We start from the raw sequence: 13,720 nt of genomic DNA on the forward strand, positions 1-13,720 counted from the left end.
GCAATTCTTTCTTTTGCGCGACTGCGCAAATCATACCACCTTTTCTGCAGATTTGTTATGTCCCTATGTGCCACTCCTACAGCGTTGACTTTGGCTTGGATTGCCAGCCACAGCTTCCTTTTCACTCCTTCTGGCACTTTTAGGGACATTTTGCCAAAAAGTTGATCTTGCCTAGCTGTCACCTCCTCTATTAGGATCTCCAACTCGAGGTCACTGAATTTGACCTTTCTTTTCCTACAGTTACTTTCCTCTGAGGCATTCACAGGATACATTGCAGTAGGACAAAAAGACAGGCTCTTCCACCTCCAACAGCCACAGCTTCAACTGTCAGTACACTCTGAAGCATTTGAAATGGTGCATAAGGTGTCCTTAATTGTTTTCCTGGCTCACTGGCAGCACCTTCATTGAGATGCATCATGTGTGCGATTTCGCAATTTGCGATATCGCAAAATGCGAATTTGCACTTAAGAATTCGCATATTTTAAGCGAATCGGTAAAAATTTCGATTTTTACCAATTCGCATAAAATATGCGAATTTCATGATGCATCCGATATTGCGATTCCTTATTTGCGATTCTCTAAAAATCGCAAATAAGAAATCGCATTCAATCACGATGATGCATGTGGCTGTTTATCCTCTGCAATTGGCAGTGAGCTCCTTAAACCTTTGATGCAAACTGGTTGCTTTGCACGGAGCAGGAGTTGGATGATATTCAAATGCATGACCAATCCAGCTTGAAGAGATCTCTGTCTGTGCCATTTCTTGGGTCTTATTTGTAAAAGTGGACCGTACACACCGGGTTACATGTACATTTACTACAGAGTAAGCAAGACGTTGTTTTTCAATAGACTGATTTCCACCAACTAACTTATGTTGAATATTTCTATTTTATTTTTTAAAAGTATATAGTTTTTTTTTACCATATCTTATTTCATCTGTACAATTTATCAAAACATTTTTGGTTTTTTAGCAGTTTTTTACATATAACACATGACAATAAATTTACACTGATTAATTCATAAATAACTTAATTTAAACAGTTCATAATTTCATTTCTTAAATACAGAATATATTCCCTTCAACGCGTTTCGGCCGATTGCCTTCCTCAGGAATTCTGCATTTTCTTTTTTTGCATAGACAGTAGCTTTACTACACAGGTATGCACTGAAGCAGAATAACTAGTTCAAAAAATCTGAACGTCTCTGACGGCGTCAGTGTTTCTGGATGCAGGGAGGGAGATCCTATATTTTCACTAAAGGTGCACGATGTTTAGGTTTAGGTCAATTTGTTCAGAGATAGATGGTTTAAGTTCCAAATTCTTGCTTCTGCTTTAATACAAAGCCAAGTCTCCGTTATGACATTGCGTTTTGATGCTGATATTATGAGGTAGTGCTTCTCCGATCGTATGGCTGTATGTTCGCCTAGGTCATCTGGATTTTTAGAATCCGCTGAGCGGCGATACAGGACCGACGGCATGCCGTTTACATCTTTCAACAACTAACCAGCTTTTCGAGAGACGGCGGGTGTGAGGAGGCGAAGGGTATCCAGAGAGCCACAGCGTTTCAAGACCTTCGCAGATAGGGTTGGAACTTAAGACATTCTAAAAATCCAGATGACCTAGGCGAACATACAGCCATACGATCGGAGAAGCACTACCTCGTAATATCAGCATCAGAACGCAACGTCATAACGGAGACTTGGCTTTGTATTAAAGCAGGAGCAAGAATTTGGAACTTAAACCATCTATCTCTGAACAAATTGACCTAAACCTATACATCGTGCACCTTTAGTGAAAATATCGGATCTCCCTCCCTGCATCCAGAAACACTGACGCCGTCAGAGACGTTCAGATTTTTTTAACTGGTTATTCTGCTTCAGTGCATACCTGTGTAGTAAAGCTACTGTCTATGCAAAAAAAGAGAATGCAGAATTCCTGAGGAAGGCAATCGGCCGAAACGCGTTGAAGGGAATATATTCTGTATTTAAGAAATGAAATTATGAACTGTTTAAATTAAGTGATTTATGAATTAATCAGTGTAAATTTATTGTCATGTGTTATATGTAAAAAACTGCAAAAAAACCAAAAATGTTTTGATAAATTGTACAGATGAAATAAGATATGGTAAAAAAAAAACTATGTACTTTTAAAAATAAAATAGAAATATTCAACATAAGTTAGTTGGTGGAAATCAGTCTATTGAAAAACAACGTCTTGCTTACTCTGTAGTAAATGTGCACGTAACCCGGTGTGTACGGTCCACTTTTACAAATAGTACTATACCTTGCTAGGGTTCATCCTTTAAGGCAGTGGCCCCGATCTTCCAAAACCATTTCTTGGGTCTTCCTGCCTCCTGTTCCACTTTTATTTGTCGCAAGCAGCTTAGACTTCCATATATAGAATATTCTATCGAATAATTCCATCATCACTTTGATTCTTTATTTGGTCCAATCCCTTTTCACCTTTAATCAATCTAGTACTCTGGATTGTTTGAATTGCAAGGATGGTCTTAAACTCCCCTGGTTGTCCTATGTTAAGGAAGAAATAGAGATCTTGGGAAGATCGGATCTGTTTACGGATCCTAATACTATTTGTAAACTGGACATATATAACCTAAAGACTTTGCACTTGAACAAAAGATGCGTGGAAAGGGAAGATGTAGAATTGCTCAAACCCTCAATTGGGTATTATATTATGATTCACAAATGCATGGAAACCAACCCCCATTTATTGAAGGTGGCTGGGTATTGAGATATGACACCTGTTACACATTTTCTGATTGGGATTATCCTTCCCAAATTCATTTGCCACTGAGTCAATTTGACTATTCCAAAATATGTGTTTGTCCAGACACTCTTGCATTTTTTATTTTTGTGTAAATATGATTCTATTTATTGAAAATAAATAGAACATTAAAAATATATAGTTTTGTTCAGTGTAGACCAGCTCTGCAATATTTACAGTTATTAAAGGGGGATGAAGATAGGTTTTGTACTGAGATCCTTTTTAAAATATGTCATGAAATGCTGTAAGATGATGTCTTTTTAAAATTGTAGACTTATAATGCATTGATCATTTCAATTCCCTAGTTTATGTATGTTTTGCCTTTATGAATATATTTTTGTTTGAATAAAGTATTGTTGACTGACTGAATACTCTACTTTCTTTCATTTATCAGTGATAAATACTTTATTATAAGCATGTAGCAAGATAAGGAGAGTTAATCAGTGTTATAATAATAAAGAAAGCAACACATTGAACTCTTTTTCTGCCATGGGGATCTTACACATAATTTATACTCATTGGCTTAGGTGTCATGTTTGTAATTTCCACAATGAGGCATTGGGGCAGGGGTGTATTGAGTTATTCACTTCCCATTTAAGGGGCACCTTGTGGATAAGGGCAGAACTTCCCCACCAACCTTTTATGGTGTGACAAGATAAAGGTTGTTCTATCCTAGCGTATGATAATAGTATGTAGAATTTAGTACGAAGTTTCTATAAGTGTAATAGCTTCATCAGTTTTATTGTGGAAGATGGGCGTTCAACAAGTAGCTTTGATTCGATGTGTGGGCAGTTGGTCACTTGGCTGGGAGGAGTGAGTATTTTGTGGTAGATTCGGCAGTTTGAACTTCGCATTTAGGGTGTATAGCTCTGGATATTTCAGTAACAGGATAAGTTGTGAGATCTAGGATCACAGAGTATTTGGGTGGATGGGTGATATATTAGTGGTAATATATCAGGAGGAAGCCCCTTAAGCGTGGGGTTTGGTTTGTTTAGTGTTTTTTGTGTTTAATAAGCTTTATTAAGTAAATAACTACTACATAAATATAGGCCATGAAAAATAACATTTGTGATGTAATAAAAATGAAAAAAGGCAATAAAGCAGAGTAGAAAACTGTTTTCAGTTTAACAATAACATAGGAAGAAAGGGAGGGGGGAAAAAGATGGCGGAATAGAATATAACTCTATAATTTTAAGATTGTGAAACAATAATAAACCGATTTAAGGAGTAAACAAATCCTTAAAACATCTAAAATGCAATTCAATAGTGAGAGGAAGATAAAAACTAATGTAGAGGGGATAGCAGAGACTATAGAATTGTATGAAGGCTGACAATTTTCAAAACGATTATGTAATACACTAATTGAAATCCTAGTTAAATATTTGGTTAATGATGACCAAAATAAATCCATATTTATAAATGGTTTGGAAGAAAGGGCAAAAGCAATATTCAATCTGTGATAGTGACAAACATTGTGCCACCAGGGCTTCACTGAAAATTTAGTCGAACATTTCCAGTTTAGTGAAATTTCCTGGAATGCTTAAGTCAAACAAACCTTTTTCAGGTAAAGACAATCCCAACGACTCTGATAAACTTCCTGTAAAAAGAACTGTATTTGATAGAGGAGTATGCAAGTTAAAACTAGCTGAGAGGTGCATCCAAACATTCTTCCAAAAAGGAAGAGACAGCAGGACAGGAAAATTGTAGGTACATCAAATCAGCCAAAGGAAAATGACAGGATCAACAAGCCTTGTTATTAGTGTGTAAAATTAGCTATGGACGAGGGAGTAAAATATAATATATGGTAAAGAAAGAACAGAGTAGTGGAGGTAGACTTAGAAATCTTTAAAGACCTAACCCATAACTTTTCCCAGAAATCGATGCTCCAAACACAGCCCAGATCCATCTGCCAAACAGTCTCTATCTTAGATTCAGGACAAACATCACTTGGGGTAAAAAGATGTTTATAGATCAGGGATGCTTTCTGGATATACAGCTAAAACTCTGAGAAGTGGATCCACTGTGGGTACAGGCTCAATTGAGGGAAGAGTATAAAAAACATTTAGAATTATTCCCATACGAGTTGAAAATGTGTGCCAGAACTAGCACGGGCATTTAAAGGTGCCCTGAAATTGAGGAAAATAAACACAGAGATAAACCATCAAACATGTCCTGAACCCAGATAATTGCCTTAAGCCTCTAGGATTTCCAATAAAGAGGTCTATTATCAATGGTAATGAGACAATTGTACCAAAGGGGAGACTGAAGGAGAGCATCACTAGAGATAATCTCCAACTGACAGCGAGGTTTTAATAATGAACAAGTGTGTTTAAACAGAGGAAGAGAGGTAACATTGACCTTTGCTATAAATGCAAGAACTTCCTAAACAAAAAAAGGTGCAAGTAAGGATCATTCAACTTTGACCCATAAGGTGTAAAAGGGGAGACTTCAGTAATAAGCCATTTAGGAACTAATCTAAGAAAAAAGCCCTTGCGATAGAGTTGAAAATCGGGAACATTCAATCCTCTTGTAGATTTAGGTTTAAGAAGATGTGAGAGGGAGATTCTAGATTTTTTATTGGTCCATAAAAATTTAGAGAGAAGGGAATCAATTTTTGTAAATTAGAGATTTGGGATGTGAATGGGAATCATAGAGAAAATATGTACTAAAATGGGAGTAATCATCATTTTAGTAGAATCCAGACGTCCCCAGCAAGTGAGAAATAGAGGGTTCCAGTAGGACAGGAGTTTAAAGATACAGTCTAGCACTTCCTTTATATTAATTTTAACTGAATCCAGTATGGAATTATTAAACCAAATGCCTAAGTATTTTATTTTAGAGCTAATCCATCAGAAATCAGTAGCTTCAAAATGTTGTTTGAAAAAAAAATTGGCAATGGAGAGAATTTCTGTCTTGTCAGCATTAATCTTGTAACCTGGAGCAAGGGAAAAATCTGAGATTTCTTTCAATAGAGGAGGAATAGAAGTTTCGGGATGAGATATAAAGAGTAAGATATTGTCAGCATAAGCAGATAACTTCAAATTTTGATCACCATAAATAAAACCAGAAATAGACGTATTCTGGCAAATATGTATAAAAAGGTTTCAAGTGATAAAATAAATAGAAGGGGAGACCGAGGAGAACCTTGGCATACACCCCATTGCAAATGAAATAATTGGGAGATAAGACAAATAATTATGACAGAAGCCCTAAGAACCGAATATAACAAAGAGAGCAGAGAAATAAATTTAGGACCAAAACCATGCCAAAAGAGTTTTAAATAAAAAGGACCAATTTACTCTATCAAAGCCTACTCTGCATCAATGGAGACTGCAGTTAGAGGAAATTAAAGAGTTGGGGCCATATTCAAAACATTAAATAGTAAATAAGAGCTTTCAGTTAGTCTGCCTTTAACAAAACCACACTGCTCTAAACCAATTAGCTTTGGTTAAAGAGGTTCAAGACGTGAAGCGAGCAATTTGGCAAAGATTTATAGTTCATATTCACAAGGGAAATAAGACAATCATTTTTATACTGTTTGGGATCACGACCATCTTTATGGATTAAACAGATTGCAGCTTCTAAAAAAGTGCCCTCTGCCTTACCAGTAGTATGAAAGTATTAAAGATCTGGAGGAGTTTTGGAAGAAGTAGATTTGAGAAATGTAAATATAATTCTACTGCGAATCCATCTGGCCCGGAGTTTTATTTTTCTTAAGAAGACTTAGAGAATGAGATAGTCTGGGTTGGATAGATCAGATTTTAGAGGTGCAAAATGTAGGTCTACATCAGAAGGGGTGGAACGTGACTTAGATAGGTATCAATAGAAGAGGTATGTGAAGAGGACTCTGGCATATATAGACTATTATAAAATGTAATAAATTCATCTCAAATGTCCCGATCTTTATAAAGGACTCCTCCATCTGAAAACACGTTCCTTCCATAGCCAGAAGATTGCCAACTTTATTTTGTTTACCATAGTACCGAGTGCTAGTACGAAGAAGAATAGATGAAGCATTATCTTAAGTTGTTTTATTAAAGTCAATCTTCGCACAAACAAGCGCCTGTAAGGCAGAATCAGACGGAGAAGTATAAAATTGATGTTCTAGGTGTTTGACATTAGCTAGTAAAATGTTATGCTAATTCAGTAAGTGTTTCTTTTTCCTGGAAACAAAGTCTATAATAAAGCCACGAGCAGTAGCTTTAAAAGCATGCCATATCAATGAAGGTGAAGTATCCAGAGACTCATTCAGAGAAAAGAATTCCTCTGTAAAGGAAATGAAAGAAGATGAAAAAAGTGGATCCTGCAAAAGGGAATTATTAAACCTCCATCTAGAGGACCTGGGATGTGAGGGGAGCAAGTCGAAATCAGAAACAACCGGGCGCATGATCAGAAATGACAATAGGTTCAATTAAGGAGGAAATGAGGTTCTGTGTAAAGGTCGAAGAAAGAAACATGTAGTCTAAATGGATCAGGGTGCCATGTGGGGGAGTGAAAACAAACATTATGTAATGTCAGGGTTATAGCATTTCCAAGCATCCACAAGATGTGTCTGAGATATTGTGCTCTGGAATTGTTTATAGGTCTTGTGAGGGATAAAACGAACTTGGGATTGGTGATCAATGAAAGGATCAATAACTTGATTACAATCACCTCCTAGAATAAATAATTTGTCATTATATTGAATACATTTTTTACTAATATTAGGTCAAAAAGAATTATCCAGTTGAGTTAGACCATAAATATCAAACACTGCAAGAGAAATATTGTTAATGAGCATCCTAACTAATAACCGCCTACCCTCTAAATCAGTTTCCTGAGATATAACAGAGCATTTCAAACATTTATGAACTAGAATAATTCCCCCATTTTTCTTAGTGGTCGTAAAACCACCCAATGCCGTTTTAAGTTTCAAAGCCTCTGTCTATGTTAAGTGAGTCTCTTGCAATACAACTAAGTCAGGATTATATGAGGCTAAATGGGATAGTGTTCTCTGCCTCTTTATAGGAATAATAAAAGATTTCACATTCCAAGAAATAACTCTGAGTGTAAAGAGAGTGACTTAGGTAAAAAACCACAAGATCACCATTGATGTAGAGAGAGAAAAAGAATATTGAAAAGAGGAGTGTATAGTATGAAATATCCAATAAGGTCAGTAAAAAAAAGATGAAGAAAAGAAGGGAAAAAAGAAAAGGAGCAAGTGAGATAGTAAGAAAACACAGTACATGTCACACAAAAAATGACAACTATAATACAGACCTGCAAGGGGAAACAAGTACACAACTAGGACTGGCAACAGACTACAAAGACGGCACATCCAACAGAGAAGACGTACCATGTCGAGAGATCAAAAAAGGCAGGGTTATGGATATGTAGGGAGTCCAGATGATCTGTAATAATGATAAAAACAAAGAAATACAAAAAGGATAACTATAAACAGATACAATCACCAAGACATACCCTGTAAAGGAATTAGCAAATGAGGATTAGAGTGAATGTTACATGTAACTTTCAAAATTCGTAAAGACTGTCACATAAGAGTTAAGTTATGGAAGGAGGACCAGCTGTATCCATGGACGCCATGGAGTGTGAATGAAGAAAATGTCAAAGATCTGCAGGGTCTTCAAAAGTAGAGGTGCGGTTTTGAAAAGTTACTTTGAACAAGCATGGATGAAATAAACCATATTGCGCAACTATGGCATGTAAAGCTGGTCTGAAATCAAGAAACTCCTTCTTTCGTTTAGCTGTTACCATAGAAACGTCTTGGGATAGAACACTTTAGATCCTGACCACATTAGTTGTTTCTTATGTTTGGCCACATTTAAGACTTGGAAATGGTCAGTGAATTTAACCCCTTCCATGCTTATGATGAGCTGGGCTTGTCATAATGGCCGTGACACTCCCATGCACAATTGATTCCCCGTCTGTGTGGGAGAATCAATCAGTGGGTGGAGTCGTGACAAGCTCAGTTCGTCATGAGCACAGCTCCACTGTGCCTCATGACAAGCTGGACTCGTCACAAGCACCGCGGCTGAACGGCCCTCCCCCCCACGCCGTGGGGGAATTACCCCTGCGGCAAAGGGGTTAAAAAATAGGAGGATCACATCACGAGGTCTTGAGAGAGCAAATGAAGAGGAAAGGTGAGGACCCAGCCTATGGGCACGCTGGATATTCAGAGATACTGAAGCAGAAAGGTCCAAAAGCTTTGGAAGAAAAGAGGTGATAAAGGTCACAGGCTCATCTCCCTCGGTACCCTCAGGAAGACCATACAGATGAAGGTTGTTGTGCCTATTTCTGTTTTCAAGATCCTCAGCAGATTTATTTAAGCGCATCACCCCCTTTCCAGAGATGACATCTTTGTAGGGGGATCTTGATGGTCACTGATGTGTTGTTTGACCGTGGACAACCTGGAGTCAAGCATAAACCATTTAGTGTCTAAAACCTGTAGGCGTGTAATACTGCCATGGAAGAGTTAGAACGAGTCATATTTTGTTTTATTGTTCTTTTTATTAAAACAAATTAACACATAAAATAGCAAATTACAGACAATATCATGTACCATGCTGCAATCAGCAATTCTCCTCATAAAAGGCGTATCCCCCGCCGGGGTAGAAGATATCACAAGACATCAGACAGGTAGGCATTACTCATTGTCCAATATTGGTAGGTCTCATGGTGGCTCACAGATATCCCCCCTGTAAGTGTTCCATTTCTGCCATACTTCCGACCATTTGTGAGGGCACCCTCATGAAATATATAGTTTTCTCACTGAACATACAATGGTCCATATCATTTTCCCAAAGCCTCAGGGACAAGTATTCTCTTGCTCCCCACAGCTTTGCAATTTTGCATTTGGCGACCATCATTCCCAATGACACCCATATCTTATCCTTGACGTTTAGGTCTGTAGGGCTCCAGATGTTTAAAAGACATAACTTAATATTGCAATCAGTGGTTACCCCCATGACTTCTGTCATACAGTTTGTGACCCTTTCCCAGTACCTCTGAATTAATGGACACTACCAAAGTGTATGTATGAATGTACCATCCAGCCCACAGCCCCAGATACAAACTGCATCTTCCCTAAAACCCATCTTCATCACTGTTAATCCCGAATAATATACCATATGTCATATTTTAAGTTGAATAAGCCTCAGTCTGGATGAGACTGCCGTTTCTTTGGGGGATGCAAGAGCATCTAGCCATTCCCCATTATACAACCCCGCTACGTCGTGGTCCCAGTGAGCATGGAGTCGGAGAAGGGTATTGGGTGAATTGTTTATTAGTTTTTTTATATATAATGGCGATTGCTTTCTTCGGAAGATGACCATCTAGTATTCTGTCCTCTAGCGGTGAGGACTCTGGCAGATTATCACCCCTGGGTATCACTGCTTGCAGCGCTTGTTAGACCTGAAGGTATCTGTAGTGTTCTTAGGCAGCTAGGTCATATTCGTCTCTCAACTGGTCAAAGGAGAGTATTCCATGGTCCCTCCACAGGTCCCCCACTGAAGATCAAGTGACCCTTTAGTGACCCGCAAGTTCCCTAACTGGGCTAAGTCCCAGAGTGGGGTAGCAGTGTGCTTGTGTCCTTCCACCCCAAATTCAGTGTGGCGTCCCTCCATACCTTGACCAAGTGATTGGTGGGCCCTGTTAGTTTTACTCTAGAAGGAATGGCATATAGCGCTTCCCTGTAACTTCCTTTGGGTAATAGCCATCTATCCATGTTGAAGCTGGGGTCGTTCTGCGGTCTGTATGTACAATGATTAATGGCAGTGAGATGAGCTGCCCAGTAGTATTGTCTGACATCAGGGAGCGCGATGCCTCCATCGTACCACCCCCTTGTGAGCCTAGAAATAGATATTCTTGGAGTTTTCCCCTCCAAGAGGAGCTCCCACAATACTGAATCGATTGATTTAAAATGTGCTTGTGTTACCAGGAATGGTGCATCCTGGAGCGCATAAAGAAAATGAGGAAGTGACGTCATTTTGAACAAGGCGACCCTCCCTAGTAGGGATAGAGGGTGCGATTTCCAGTGTGTGACATCACTTTTTAAGCACTGTAACGGGTGAAGGAGATTCTGATCTTATGAGAGTGGCAAATCTTTGGAGACATGAATCCCCAGGTATCTAAAAGTGGTGGGGGCAAGTGTAATAGTAAAGCCTCTGGGTAGAGTCAGGGCTGTCCCTCTCAAGACATAAAGGACCGATTTAGACCAGTTGATGATGAAGCCTCAAAATTCCCCAAACACCAGGAAAATGTGGAGCACTTGATTTAAAGAGGCTGCTGGTGAAGCAAGATAAAGTAAGATGTCATCAGCATAGAGTGATATACGGTCCTCCTAGTCTGGTGCCCATCTCAACCCTCTAATTATCGGGTCCTTCCTTATCCACATTGCCAATGGTTCCAAAATGAGGGCAAAAATTAATGGGGAGAGGGGGCAACCCTTATGAGTGCCCCTCCCAACCTCAAAAGGGTAGGATACCCAGTTGTTGACCACTATGTGAGCCATAGGGGCAGCATATAGGAGGCTTACCCAACTCAGGATACCAGGGCCGAATCCTACTTTTTGCAATACTACCAACATATATGACCATTCGATCGTATTAAAGGCCATGGCCTCATCCAGTGAAACCACCACAGCATCTTCAAGAACAGTATTGGCCATTGCCAGGACTCCATAAAGTCTCCGCAAAATGAGAGAAGTATTTCTGGCTGGCATAAAGCCAGATTGGTCAGGATAAACAAGATTAGTAATCACTGTCAAAAGACGGGTAGCGAGTACCTTAGCCAGGATCTTGGCCTCCACATTTCGAAGCGATATCGGCCTGTAGGACGAACACAAGTGGTTCGTTTTACCTTATTTTTGGATTACCACAATATTGGCCAGTCTCTGATCCAATGGGAGCAGTCCAGCATCCCGACTGTGTTGGAACATTCTAACTAGAAATGGCGTGATTTTACTTGCGGTCAACTTATATAGTTCAACCAACAAGCCATTCAGACCGGAGGCTTACCCCCATGCAGGTTGTGGATAGCTTTTTTCCACTTCTCCGGCCTCCAGTTCTATATCCAGGTCAGATCCCTCCTTGCTGGAAAGCCAAGGGAGGGGGATGACGTGGAGCATAGAGAGTGTATCGGTTTCAGTGTATTTCATTCGGGAGGTGTATACATCATTGTAGTAATCGGCGAACTCATTAGCAATGGCCTGCGGGTCAGACTTCAAGCCACCAGTTTTAGTCGTGATTTCCACCACTAAGCAACTTGCCTGGTCTCTATGGTCCAGCCACGCCAGTAGCGTTCCTCCTTTTTCACCCAACTTGTTGATTCTACACTGTGTGGCCCTGTGCTGTGTCTTGACCGCATCCCTCGACACTGCCCGAAACTCGTTCTGCTTGAGTAGGTAGCCATTCATGTCTTTTGCTTCTCTGAGTCAGTCTCCTAAAGACTATTTTCTATTATTAAAATATCCATTTCCAACCGGTCCAGATCCGCACGCTTCTCTCTCTTGGAGGTGGCAATTTGGGGGACGGTAGTCCCTCCTGTAACTGTTTTATAGGCCTCCCATAGCACCACTGCAGAATCTACTGCGTTTTCATTTTCATGAAAGTAGTGCTCCATGTCGCTGATAATACTCTTTCGTATCTTGGGAACCTTTAAAATATCAGGGGTTGATTGGGGCTGTCCTTACTACCGACGTTTCCCCCACTTCAACCCGAGCCCACAAGGGTGCATGGTCCGAGATACCCCGAGCTACGTGAGTAATTTCTCTAATGTGGCCAAGCTGATCCGCAGGTGTGATTATGTAGTCTATGCTGGAATGCGTTTTATGGGTCCCCGAGTAAAACATATATTGTCTCTCCATGGGATGAAAAGCACGCCTGGCATCTGTAAGGCCCAGCGCAGTCAGGAAATTATTAACCTGTGTACGCGTTACTGGTAATGTCTTGGGCGGCCATCTATCCAAGCTATTCAACACTATGGAATGGAAGTCCCCTCCAATGAAGAGTCTCCTTTTGGGTAGTGAGAGCAAGAAATCGCCCAGATCTTTGAAGGCTGGTCCCTGTAGTCCAGGAGGGATATACGCCGACTCAAGGTTAAGTGCGTGCCCTTCCCAGCACCCGGTATAAAGCCACAAATCTTCCCTGGATGTCTAAGTTTGTGGAGTCAATTGTCATCGGAAAAAGTTTACGGACCAATATCCCCACACCACGAGAACAAGAACTAAATCCTGAGAGTGCCACCATTTTGAAACCCCATTGAGTCAGTGCCTGGCATGCGTTATCCAGAAGGTGTGTCTCCTGAAGTAGACTTGCATCTGGCAGGTGTCTTTTAATATATTGCAATACAATGCCTTGTTTAATCTTGTCCCTGAGACCATTGACGTTCCAGGACAGCAAGTTAAATCCTGCTATTTGTGGCATACCCATGGCTTAAAGCTATATAACTGAGGCCATCCGCCTGACGCATTGTAGGAGGACCCCACCCAAGCCACCAACCACCCCAGTCAGTCTGGGTGATAAGGGAAAATCTAACAAGATCTTTTCTACCCCTACCTTCACCCGAGACCGAGCAATATGGCTGATGCCCGGTGGAGCTGTATAGACAGTTATAGAGGAGATCAGCTTTGGTTCACCCCTCAGCTGTCACCTAACCAGCCAGACATTGGGCACTGTTCTCTGCATCTCTCTGCTGTGTCTCCCTTCCACTCGCTCCCTCTGACTGCGTAACAATGTCTTTTTTATGTAGTTGTACTGTGTAACCCTGCAACTGATGTAACTTGTATCTCACTTGTCCTCATGTAACTTAGTTGTCCTCATGTAAAGCGCTCTGATAACTCCGGGTCTAGCCAGCGCTATATAAAATTCTTCAAATAAATAAAATAAAATAAAACACATTTACACAGGAACTTAGGTCTATTGAGACTCCACAGGGGGACC

This window comes from Lissotriton vulgaris, chromosome 12 (assembly GCF_964263255.1).
Source record: "Lissotriton vulgaris chromosome 12, aLisVul1.2, whole genome shotgun sequence".
NCBI classification, from domain to species: domain Eukaryota; kingdom Metazoa; phylum Chordata; class Amphibia; order Caudata; family Salamandridae; genus Lissotriton; species Lissotriton vulgaris.